Source organism: Belonocnema kinseyi, chromosome 10 (genome assembly GCF_010883055.1).
Source record: "Belonocnema kinseyi isolate 2016_QV_RU_SX_M_011 chromosome 10, B_treatae_v1, whole genome shotgun sequence".
Lineage (NCBI taxonomy): Eukaryota > Metazoa > Arthropoda > Insecta > Hymenoptera > Cynipidae > Belonocnema > Belonocnema kinseyi.
The window spans coordinates 95,253,114-95,266,645 of record NC_046666.1 but is presented as its reverse complement, the minus strand read 5'-3'; the positions used below and the strand labels follow the sequence as shown (position 1 = coordinate 95,266,645).

The 13,532-nt window shown below is 35.6% G+C and overlaps 1 protein-coding gene across 5 annotated transcripts in view; it reads left to right on the top strand.

Annotated features, from left to right (window-relative positions):
* The window catches only part of LOC117181378, a 343,385-nt gene that overhangs the window by 123,829 nt on the left and 206,024 nt on the right, over positions 1 to 13,532 (top strand). The window lies entirely within an intron of this gene.

The window sequence follows — 13,532 nt, the reverse complement described above, 5'->3', positions numbered from 1 at the left end:
ACAAACTCCTTGTGGACGATGCCTCGAGAGTCGAAAAAGATGATCAGCATGGTTTTGACCTTGGATTTCGACATGCGCGCCTTCTTGGGTCGTGGCGACTGGTTCGTGTGCCACTCCGCACTCTCTCTCTCTCTTGCCCTCAGGATCGTACTCAAAGCACCAGGTTTCATCTCCTGTGATACAATTGTCTAAAGTATTATCCTGTTCGTCACTTTCCAAGACTTCACGACTCTTTTCCACACGCAATTGCTTTTGTTCATCAGTCAAAACCTTTGGAACCAATTTGGCACACACTTTGCGCATTTCAAGTTTTCCGGTCACGATTTCCCGCACATTGTAATAAGTTAAATTTAACTCTTCACTGATCTCACGTAGACTAGCACTAGCTACTCGTTTTGTTTAGCTTTACGCAACATTTGATCGAGTAACGTTGCTCCAGCGATGGCTGCATTTTCGCCACTGCAAAATCCTAACACACTTTTAAAGCAGCTTTCACGCGCGGAGCGATGTTGACTGTACCGCTGTTGCCAGCGAACTAAGACCGGTTTCTAGTGGAAGGGGAAGGTCCACCAATCATTTTCCCCCACCAGCCGATTCGGCTGATCGCTTGGCAGACGCTCCGCGCGGGAAGGCTCATTACTTTTCAATCAAACCCTGTAAGGATACGCTATAGAGTATCCTTTCCGTTCACTCGGCCCGTTAGGGTGTTACATTGAATGGGGCTATTCACAAAAAAGCCGTACCGATTGGTAATTCCTATGTCCAAAATTTGTTAGAACATTAATTTTTGGCCAAACTATTTCTAAACGGTTCAGTCGTTGAACGTTATATTTTAGCTCCAGAATCGAAAGAAAATTAAACCTGTCGGTTCAGCTACCTTTTAGCCGAAAATGTTCTTTTTGTTCTTGTTTTTTTTTTTTAATTGAAAGTGGCGACGATTTTCTTGTTTGAAACTGGCGCGCGGTGTACAGTACACGGTGGTATATGAATTTGCGTGGGACAAGAGAGAGAGAGCAGCAAGCGGGGGCCTCAACTGCATTCCCAAGTTACTCACTAAGGGTCAGTATTTTTGGAATCGGCATATTTGAAAGAGATTTCTACGATCCAGTAAATAAGTATAATATAATTTTTTTTTTGTTTCTTCACACAATTTTCGCGATTAAATGACTGCATTCGTAAGTGTATTCATTATCAATTGGCAATTTACCAAAAGAAATGAATTTGCAACAAAAAAGTTTAAACTGTGAAACGTGAAGAAAACAAAATTTGTACTTTAAAATTTCAAAATTTTGAAAATTTTGAATATTTAACATTTACAGTTTAACGTAATACAAATTTCATGCGTCGAGGCAACAAATCATTAATATAATAATCAAAAAAATAACATTGTTATTTAGAAATTAGCGAACAAAAGTTAAATCTACTTTATTTGTCACATTTAAATAAACTCAGCTAATATTTTGAGGAGAAGATAAAAACAAACTATTGTTCACTACAAATTTTAACGGGCCGAGAATAAATTCGGTGTAGACTGAGTTGCTGAAGAGAAGCGGTTTCAGTTTTCGTGTCAACGCAAAGAAGATTTTGAAAAATGAAGGGAGAAAAAACACAATGAATGAGCGTCAGAGTAGAAGTGAACTGAAATTATTCCGCGGGGCAAAACAGTTTTAGTCTTCAACCCGCTTTGGCTCCCAGTCTGAACTCAACCGGCTTGTACCCCCAGTGCCAAATTCAAGGGCATGTGTCACATGCCCTTAAAACGTATTTTCTCGCGCCGGAAGACCGTAGGTTTTTAAAAGGACCCCGCATTAAATGTATGGAAAAATGGCTTTCGGTGGATTTATTCTTAAACTTTGTAATTTTTAAGTTTATAAGTGCCGGATGAAATATTCGTAAAAAATCCAGAAAAATGGACAGTTTTAGCGCTATGCGACGCTAAGTGCTCAAGATCAGTGAATAAAACGAATTACAACAGATTTTATTACAAAAGCGATGTCAACATAGAAATCACGGATCAGATCGTGGTCTGTCATATTTTCGCCTGCGACGTTGACTCATATCGCGCGCTTCTCAAAACGATCAAACGCTAAGCGCCCAAGATTTTAACTTGACTAATTCATCACTTTCTTAAAGGCAGAAATGGTACCCAAAGTAACATTAGTAACTAGTGCGCACATTCCGATAACAACAGTGTACCCTTCGCAAGAGGGCCGAACGCTAAGCACCCATGATCAGCGAATAGAACCAATCCCAGTAGCTTTTACAAAATATTAAACTTTTTCTGGTTCTTGATTCGGGTTCGCTTGTTCACCTCTATTAGCAGCGTCTAGAATCTTTTGTAGCAAGGAAGTTTGAGGATACTTTACGTGTTGCTGGTGACGTGCATAACACAAAAACCATAAAACGCTTGCAATATGCGCGCAAGTGCCAAGAGTTCTGGCTCCTGACTTACATGTGCAGTAATAACCGAGAAGCGTTTCGTTATTGTCTGGTCCTATGTCATCGATCTCATTGATCCACAGCTGGTACCTTGCCGCATTTCGGAAACAAGAAAATACTCGTACTCTGATCAAACCAGGTTCGTTAAGTCAAATATCTAGTTGAAACTCCTGATCTTCTTCTCGTTGCAGCTTGTCTTGAACGTAAGTTAGGGCAAGTTCTACTTGATACACGCCAATTGTTATGTCGCGTATTTTTTCCAATGTAACGCGAGGAAACTGTGGTACTTGAAGTTCATGCAGGCGATTCCAATTTGCATTTCCGTAGCGCATATTGTCCACTTCTACGCGCGCTTGCACAATATTTGGCTCACGAGCTCTCGCTACATATTCTCTTGCAAGCTCTGCTGTAGCGCCTTGCATCTCGATAACAGGATGGTATCGATTAATTATGGCACCAGCAATACGAAAGAAGTCCCTTAGATTGTGTACATGAGCCATCGGAACGGTTGTCTCGAAGAACTTGAAAATGGACTTTATGTGGCCATTTCTGGATTCCACTATCCATCTAGATTTCGTTATTAGCCGAGATTCGTTTGCTTCTTCCGTTACCAATTGACTCTGTCCTTGTTGGAGAAATGGTGGTATCTTGGACACAATTCCTAAGCGTTCTAAAAGTGGTTGGGCATCTCTACATCCACGTCTTCTATAAAAATATAACCAATGTCGAAAAATTTTCTCATACCTTCCACATCTCTTTCAAATTCGTTAATGAGCATTTGTGCGTTATTGTTTCGCGAGTCAGAAAAATATGGTCCTTGTATTTCAAGTATGTTTTCGTCTGGAGCAACAATGAGAGCAGGTTTTACCAAGTGACGTCCTTTATGTTTGCAGAATGACTGTCGAAGTACGCGAAAGTTACTGCTCTTCTGCATGTAAGCATAAGTTCCATCGATGATAGCAATAGCTCTGGGAATTTCTGTATGTGGATTATAAAGTTCATTGGCGAATGATGTCACGTGTCTTACAATGAATTCCTCTCTGCTTATCGCATTAAATCCAATATTACCAGGCACAAATCGCTGCATTAAAGACTCTCTTACAGTAGAAATGGCCATGCTTGTAGATTGCCGGCTCGAATAATGAAAAATCACTTTCAGAAATTCGTCAGAAAGACCTTGACGCATTTTGCAAAGGAAAGTGAGCAGATCTTTTTTCCTTGCGTATCTGTCACCATGTCCATGTAACTGTGGAATAGGATAACAAAATGCATACAATTCTCTAAATTGTTCCTTTGTTACAGGAGCAATAGCTTCAAACTCTTCATCAGTGAAACTATCCTCATTATTAAACGCCACGGCTGCATGAACATTTGCTTCGTTACGAAGTTCCTGAAAAAATAGAAGTAACTGCTGTCCCGGAATTTTTTACGGTCTATTAATCGCTTGTAATCCAGGAAGCAAGGGGCCTAAGATGAAACCATGTTCATGCAAATGATTTAAGCATACTCTTGTTTCTTCTGGAATGAAAATGTTCATGACAATAAAAGCGTTAACTTTACATTCAATTGAAGGCCTTGGAGTATTAACATCAGCATTACAGAACATACACGTTTGCCTGCCTGTTTGTGTAAGAACATTCAGTCTTAAACAGCCTGGGTCACGTTGGAGCTCCTCAATCTCATTGCGAATCGATTGATTGCAATTGAAACATAACCTACTCTCATCGGCGACTTCAACTGGTGGTCTTCGAAGTTGAAGGCGTCTAAAAATTGCAATGTTTTGCCTATCAGGATTATTATTTCCATCAATTCGAGCCATTTGTCCTGGTTGATAGACTCTATCGCACACATAGCAATTAATTCGAACTCTGAATGTCATTTTTCAAACCATAAGAGAAACAAGCTCTTATGGTCTTGAAAGCCAAAGGAATGTATTCATAAAACAAAAGAAAAATTCAGAAACAAAGAAATAAAACAAATAAACACAAGAAACACTCTTAGTCAAGTTCAAATCTTCTGCGCTTAGCGTTTCCCCGTTCTGAGAAGCGCGCTATATGAGTCAACATTGTTGACTCATATTGTCATTGGTTTGGCTAAACATGTTACTGACCACTTCTTGATGCGTGTTTCGTATACAGACATCGCTTGTGTCGCTAAGGCTACTAGGATTGGTTCTATTCGCTGATCATTGGCGCTTAGCGTTCGGCCCTCTGGCGAAGGGTACACTGTTATTATCGATGTGCGCACTAGTTACTCATTTTACTTTGGATACCATTTCTGTTCAAATCTTGGGTGCTTAGCGTTTGATCGTTTCGAGAAGCGCGCAATATAACTCATTGGTTTGGCTAAACATATTACTGACTACTCTCTGATGCCTGATTCTTATAGTGACATCGCTTTTGTCGCTAAAGCGACTAGGATTGGTTTTATTCGCTGATCTTGAGCGCTTGGCGTTCAACCCTCTTGCGAAGGGTAGAATATTATTATCGGTATGTGCGCACTAGTTACTAATGTTACTTTGGGTACCATTTCTGCCTTTAAAGAAGTGATTAATTAGTCAAGTTAAAATCTTGGGCGCTTAGCGTTTGATCGTTTTGGAAAGCGCGCTATATGAGTAAACGGTGTAGGCGAAAATATGACAGACCACGATCTGAACCGTGATTTCTATGTTGACATCGCTTTTGTAACAAAATCTGTTGTAAATCGTCTTATTCACTGATCTTGAGCGCTTAGCGCCGCATAGCGCTAAAACTGTCAATTTTTTTGGATTTTTTTAAAGGATATTTTATCCGGCATTTATAACCTTAAGAATTACAAAGTTTCAGCTAAATCCACCGAAAGCCATTTTCCCATACATTTAGTGCGGGGTCCTTTAATGTGCCGTGTTGATAATGTGATGTTGCAGTATTCATTCTCCGCTTCTTCCAGATTTGCACTATAAATGTCGTCATCTTTGATTAAAGAGTTTTAATCTTTTGTTCTTATATTAAAATATTATCATGAAGCAAAAGTTCTACAATCTTCTTAATTATATTACATAAAGTTAGATGTTTTTGTTTTTAAATTATTATTACACCATTAAGCCATTTTCCTTTTGGGGTAGGAGTGACTCACTCGGTGGGGAAGACAGTAATGTGAGGAAGGGATATAAAATCATTACATTAATCTAGAATTCTCGTGATATTTATTTAAGTAACACGTTCGTTCCGCAACATAGCTCCGACACAGGTTGCTGATCAATCTCTCGAGCAATCACCCAAAGTGAAAATCCTCACAAAGTCTTCATGTGACTTTCCCCGCTTGGGTTCATTAGTATCCAAGGTCTTTTGTTTTAGGCTTTATTCACTCTACTGACACTCTTTATATTAACTATTTGTCATCATATTTTTCTGTCCTGACATACTTCTCTAGCTTCTTTTATGTCCATCCATTTTTTTATGCAGGCTCTCGTATTTCTGTGGCTTATCATGTCTCTTCTCAGTAGGATCTCATTTACACAATCTAACCATTCTTTCCGCAGTCTGCCTCTGGGCACACTGCCATTTACTTTACCTTGGTACACTTGTTTCGTTAGTCGTTCATTTGGCGTTCTCTCAACATGCCCGAACCATCTTAACCGATTTCTTTCCCATGTGTCTACTTTACTCTTATCTTTTTCTTGATAGGTCCATGTCTCGCTACCGTATAGTACAATCGGCACAAATATATAATTATGTATTACCATTTTAGCTTTATTTGATATATTTTTACTTCTGATAAGGAGCCCTGTTCTACCAATAACCTTATTACCTTCATTTATGCGTCTATCTAACTCCTCATCCATCTTCCGGTCCCTAGTAAACAAGCTACCAAGGTATACGAACTTATCAACTTGTTCAATTCTCTCATCATTTAATACAATATTTCATAGTATTTTCTCACGCTTTCCTTCGAACTAATAGATAATGTTTTATTGGCGTTAATTTTGAGGCCCATGATTTTAATGCTTGCATTCTGTTTATTCAACATTATTAGCAAGTCTTCGATTGACCCTGCCATAACAATCTTATCATCTTCTAACGCTAACCCACGTACCCTGACTGTTTCCAGATCGACACCCTCTTCGTCGAAAAGAGCCATTCTTAAACACTTGTCTATGAATAATATAAATAACCATGAAGACATAACGCTTTCTTCTCTAACTTTTTGAATAATATCGAAACAATGACTCAAATTCCAATTTATCTTTACACTCGCTTTGCTACCCGAATATATTGTTTTTATAGCTTGTAGGAGCGATCCATTGACTTCATACTTTGTCGGGACTTCCCAAAGTTTACTTCTATCTACCTTGTCAAAAGCTTTTTCTAGGTCAACAAATACACAGGAAACTTTTTTTCCTACTCTCAATGTTTTTTCTGTAATTTGCCTTAAGTTAAATATTTGATCCGTACATGACCTTCTTGGCATAAACCCACTATGGACTTCCCAAATCTTTACTTCTGTTATTTTCATTACGCTACATATACGTGTTTTTGAGTATATTTTACTTACAGTACTTTATAAGCTAATCCATCTGTAATTATTGCAGTCGCTTTTATCTCCCTTTCTCTTGTGTATTGGTACGATAATCGCTTTTCTCCAATCGTCTGGGACGTCCCCCATCTCAAAACATAAATTTATCAATCCGCATAGTCTGTGTGGTATGTACTCGCCAACGTGTTTAAGCCTTTCAGCGTTAATATAGTCTACCCCGGCAGCCTTTCCATTTTTCAAGTTCCTAATTATATTTCTAACCTCAGTGACAGAGACCTTCTCAATTGAGTTTTCTAACACATCGTGTTCAACATCGCAGTTGTGGTGTCCTATAGCTTTATCTCCGAATTGTCCCTTAAAATAGTATCTGAAAGCCTCTAGTATCCCGTCTGCATCATATAGCATTTCCCCATTACTATTTCTCATGTTGACAAATTCTGCAGATTTGTTTCCCTTCACTTTTTGTATAAAGAATTTTCTTGCTTCCTTCAAAGTCGTTTTATATTTTCCTTTCTTCTTCTGCTCTAATTTTATCTTTAATTTCCTTAATTAATCGTTTGAGTATCCTTTTTTTGTGTCTGTAATCATTTATACGTCTATTTCTTTCCTCATTGCTAAGACCGGCGATGTTCAAAGTTCTCGTGTACGCTTCTTTCTTTGCTTTTTGGGCAGCCTGAATTTCATCATTCCACCATGCATCACCAGACATTCTTCCTACAACCGCGGTACCACACACTTCCATCACACATGTAACAATGATATCACGGAAGTTTGTGCATGCGCCCTCTATATCTTTGTTTTTTACAAGGTTCTCCCATGTTGCCCTATCTATGCTTTCGTTTATCTTATTTTGGAAATCTACCGGCACATCTGGTTTCCGTACATTCTCAATTTTGATTCGCGTTTGTTTTGTTTTCTTGGTTCTCTTTTATCTTCATCCCCGATCCTGGTTAATTTTGGAGATCAGAAGGTAATGATCAGTATTGCATTCAGAACCCCTCATGACCCTTGTATCTTTTACCAGCTCTCTTAATCTTTCATCTTCAGCAACAAAGTCAATTATACTGCGGCTATTTCCCTTGGACCAGATGTACATGTGGATCATTTTATGCCTAAACCATGTATTTGTAATAAGCAGACCCCTTTCTAAGCATAAGCCAACTAATTTATCTCCGTTACAGTTTGTTCTTGGATCCCCAAAATTATATAATACTTTTTCTGTATCCTGATTTTGGATGCCTACTAATCCGTTCATATCTCCTACCAGAATTATTCTTTCACCACGATCGCACATATTTATTGTGTGATTTAAAGTGTCCCAGAAGGCGCCTTTTACTTCTCTGGGATCACTATCATATGGCGCGTAGCATGCTATGATAAATAATCTTCTGATTCCTACTTTCATTTTAGCCACAGCAGTCTGGGAGATACGAAATCATGATCTCCGAGATGCTTCTTTGCTCTTTCATTCAAAATCAGACCTATTCCTTGCCTACCATGTTATTCACTATCTACTTTTGAACATATTTCAAAGTCGCCTTTCAACACGCCGCATAGTGGGGTATTTTGGATTTGTTCGTGCAAATAATCGACGACTCATCAATTTTCAACCGAATTAAATTTTTTTAAATACTCGTGAATATATTTACTGTCGGAGAGATACGCCACTATTACGGTTTGAATTGTCAGTACGTCAAAAAACGTCGACCAGCGTCGGCAGTCATCGGACGATTTTTAGGCTATTCAGATGTCAGTAATATTTGGTCATTCATACAAACAATGCTTCAGCCTCATTGTTATTTATGTTTTCAACCATTACAAGTGCAAAACTTTCTGTTCTCATTTTATTTTCGCAATAAAAGTTTTAGATAATTGTTAATAAACGTTAATAACGTTAATACTTTAATTTTCAAATTTTTCAACCGAGAAACATTTATTCTAAAGAGATCAACGAAAGAGTATTTTATGGAATTTTAAGTCTTTTTCTTACAGTTTTTATGTTTAGTTTAATAAAATTATTATTTAAATAATTAAATACCGACCACAATTTTTTTATCAATGTACTACATATTAATAGTGGCGTATCTCTCCGACAGTAAATTTATTCACGAGTATTTAAAAAAAATTCAATTCGGTTGAAAATTGACGAGTCGTCGATTATTTGCACGAACAAATCCAAAATACCCCACTTTGCGTCGTTTCCTATTTCTCTATTTTTGCATTCTTTTTTCTTTGTTTCATGTATACATAAAATATCGAGTTTCCTTAGATGCATATTTTCTCGCAATTTTTTACCTTGAGATCATTCACTCCCCTAGCATTCCGAACACCTAGTCTCCATTCGTCGCCTGAAACTTGACCTTCACATTTACCGTGTGCATGCTTGTGTTAGTAGAATTTTCAATTTTTTTGAACAAAAATGCAACTATTTGGTTAAAAATTTAACAATCTTGTTAAAAAGTCATACTTTTTGGATAAAATCTGTTTTAGAAGAGATTTCATCTATCTTGAATGAAAGTGCAACTGTTCCGTTACAAATTAAATTGTTTTTTTAGAAGTTTCTCTTTTTGATTTTAAAATTCACTTCTTTTAGCAGAAATAACATCCTTCGCAGTTAAAAATGCAATTATTTAGTTGCAAATTCGACAATTTTGTTGAAAATTGTACTACTTCTTAGAAAAGTGAATTTTTGTTTTAATTTGAATTATTAATGTTAAAAAGAGAAGTAAAATCTTTTATAAATGAAAAATCAACTTTTTTTTTTAAAAATTTTTTATATTTTTTTAATAAATATTATCTGTTTAAAAATAAATTCTACCTTTCTTGGGTAAAAATGCAACTGTATTGTTGAAAATTCAACTATGTTGTTAAAAAGTCATAGTTTTTGCTTGAAAATACTATTTTGTTAAAAAATTTTGTTGTTGAAAAATTGATTAACATTTTTTCTGGATGCAAGTTTACCTTAAAAAAAGTAGTTCTTTATGAAAAATTCATCTGTTTGAGTACAAATTTCATCTTCCTTGGATGAAAATGCAATACTATTTGCTGGAGAATTCAACCAATTTGGTAAAAATTCATCCCTTTTCATTGCAGAAAATAATATTTTTTTAAATTCAAAATTCAATTTTTGTCGTTGAATGTTATTTCTTGTTTAAAAATGCAGAATTTAATCGTGAAAAAGTCAATTGAAATCTTTTTTAACAGAAAATTCAACAATTTTTTAAAATTTATCTTCTTGATTTTAAATTCATCTCTTTGGTTGAAAGTTTACCTATTTTGTTGAAAAATAATTTTTTTAAATTGATAATTCAACTACTTGGGTGAAAGATCAAATACTTTTTTGAAAATTGAAGTGTCTGGCTAAAAAGCTTTCTTTTTGTTTAAAATTAATTTTTTAACGGAAAATGTAAGTTTCCCGTTCTTTTAAGGTGTATCTTTTCTCGTTGAAAATTCTCATTTTTCAACATAAAAATGATTTTTCTTAGTTTGACATTTCATGTTTGTTGGGTAAAAATGGATGAGTTTCGTGGAAATTAAATTTTTTGCTGAAGCCATATTTTGGTTTGAAAATTCAATTTTTCTACAGAAAATTTGTCTTTCGGTTTGAAAGTTCAACAATTTAGATAAATTTTTATTCACTATTTGAGTTAAAAGTCTTTATTTTTTGAAAATTCGGTTTGTGAATTTAAAATTCTTTTTTTTTTGCATAAATGTTATCTTTTTTAATTGAAATATAAACTGTTTTATTGGGAATTTATCTTTTTAGTTTGAAAATTGAACTATTATGTTCAGAATTTAATTATTTTGTTAAAATATCATTTTTTATATTAAAAAATAATTTTTCTGTTTAAAATGAATCAATAAATTAAAAAAAATTTAATTTGTATCTGAAGTATTGTTTTACTCCGGTTATAAAAAATTATATTTCTAAAATATTACACGATTAAAATGCTGGTATTTTAATATTAATGATCAACGAAAATGAAAAATAAGTCAAGGAAAAATCAGGAATTATTGCCCTGGCGGACTGAAGGAACCGAAAGGAGCCTCTACAAAGTACCCGTAAAGTCCCTATTGGGTCCCCATTCGGTTCCTTTTTAAAACACTCAGCAAAAAAACAGCAATATCAACCTTTAAACTTTTGAAATTCGGATTCTACCGTTAAATTTTCTATTAGAAACTCGCGGAATAATCGCAATACTTTTTTTGCAGCGTTAAAAATAAAAAAAATGTAATTATCTTCTGTTGAAGGTGACTTCAAGCGCACCCATAATAGCTCAAGTAGTATGTTGCGCACGAAGTTTAAAAATAAAATTCTCTCTCACTTGTATCGCAGCATTGTTGTCTGAGGTTTCCACTGCGTGGCGCTAGCATCCAGACAAAATCCTTAAAGTTACCGACCAAACGCTTATTAACCGCTACTAAAAGAAAATGCACTTAAAGGCGCCTTCGGCCCATGTAAATGACAGGTATTTTTTAAAAGTTTTTAACGCTGAAAGAAAAAGTATTGCGATTACTCCATGAGCCGGGGTAAAAATAAAATTCTCGGGAAGCCTGCCTAATTCTACTAGCAATAACTACCGAAAAAATTCTCGAAACAAACAATTACGTGCAGTTAGACGGGGCGGGGGGATATTTTATTACGGTTTGTTACAAGATAAGGGTGGGTCTTAGAGAGAGCCTATAATCCGTTACGTAATTGAAGTACGACGCCTGATATTAATACATTTACTTGTTCACGTTCAACTATCATTTAATGCACTTGTATTCTAGAAAATTTAACAATTTTACCGTAAAATCCCGTGAAATGACCTATTGCTTTTTATTAGTTTAAAAGAAAGCGTCTTATACTTTTAAAAGAATTTAACGTTCCTTGATTCTGATTCTAAAATTTTGTAAATATGAGAGAAACACTTTGAGAGAAAGAATTTTTATTTTTTTCCATTATAAGAAAAACCTTTTGTAATTTTGTTGCTCTGTAAGATTTCTCTCGCTATCTTAAATTTGATATTAGAATTGATGATATTCCAAACAAACAGAATGAATCATTTTCTCAATTTTAAAGAGTGGATTTATCACGCTTTTTTTGCTTACTCCTCATTTATCTGACATGGAACAGGGAATTTTAGAAAATAATTATGCGTTTTCTTTTTGGAGAGGGAGCTTCGTTAAAGAAATATAATTACACTTGGAATAGGAAACTTTGTACATGGAAGGGGAATTTTTAAATTAATTATAATTCGTATTTAGAAGAACAGAATTTGAAAAAATCCCTCCGCTTAAGACGATCTCAAGGTACCGCGGCCAGCCTGCTCCCTCGGCGACCTTTTTTCTATTGTTCAGCGCTGGACTCGGGTTCGAAGCTGGATCGATCTCAACTGGCGGCTCCTGCATTATGTTACAGGGCACATTTAAATGAAATTCAGTGTATGAACTCAATTACGCCCTACCATGGAGGTCGAGTCGAAGGCGCGCACAGTGAGAGGAAATGTACTTTTTTCGTTTAAAAATTTCCAGAGCCTTCAGTTTTGGTCCGATATTGATTTTTTTGGCTTTAGATTAAAGTTCATTAAATTCTAAAGAGCTTAATAATCCGAAGTTTTGTCTTCTTTATTTATTTAATAATAATTTTATCACTCGAAGCAGGGAAAAACTGAAATTTTGTACAAAACAATTTTTACGCTTCAATAATTGATTAGGTAAACTATATATTGTCTTAAATGAATGTTTAGAGACTCGCAGGATAAAAATAATTGGTTAATTATTTTATTTATTTTTTATAAACAAATTTTATGAACAAATTAGCAAACAGTTTCCAGGAACTCCATTTCAATTCGTATTAGTCGAACTTTTTCCTCTAGCGACATTTCTACCCCCACTTATTCTCACTACTGGTTAGTGTTGCGGAAAATTCCTCAATACTTGACAGTTTCGACAAAAAACTTATTTAAATTTTCGGTTTAAAAAATTGATTTTTACTTTATGAAAAGTCATTTTCAACCAAATAAATGAATTTTCAACTCGACCACCATGTTAAGGCGCAACAGATTTCACATACACTCTATTCCATTTAACCCTTAAAGGTCCCCATGAGGTCGTTCGTGCCCTGACGCTTTATGTTGAAATTTACGAAGTTCGTTCTTCTCCAATTTTTAATTTTTTGTATAATGTCTTAAAATTAAAAAGCATTTAAGGTCATGTGACTAGAGGGTCACGTGACCAAACCTGGTCTGTAATTTTTCTTTCCCAACTTACGTCTAAACGAAATGAGTTATTGCTCTGAAAGTTTGGGAAATGAAAAAGGAGGTAATAAAGTCCATGTCTATGCTTTGTTCCTGTGGAAATAATAATAATAATAATAATAATAATAATAATAATAATAATACTAATAGCCTAAAAATAGCCTGAGCCTCGGTGGCTCAGTTGGTTAGACACTTGGACTTCACCTCAGAGGTCCGGGGTTCGATCCCTGAGCTGGTACCTCTGGAAATTTTTCAATGTACCTTTACCGAAGTTCTGGTGGTTCGGAACCCACCTTAAGCTGTAGGTCCCCCCATCGTGTACTTGACTGCAACCCA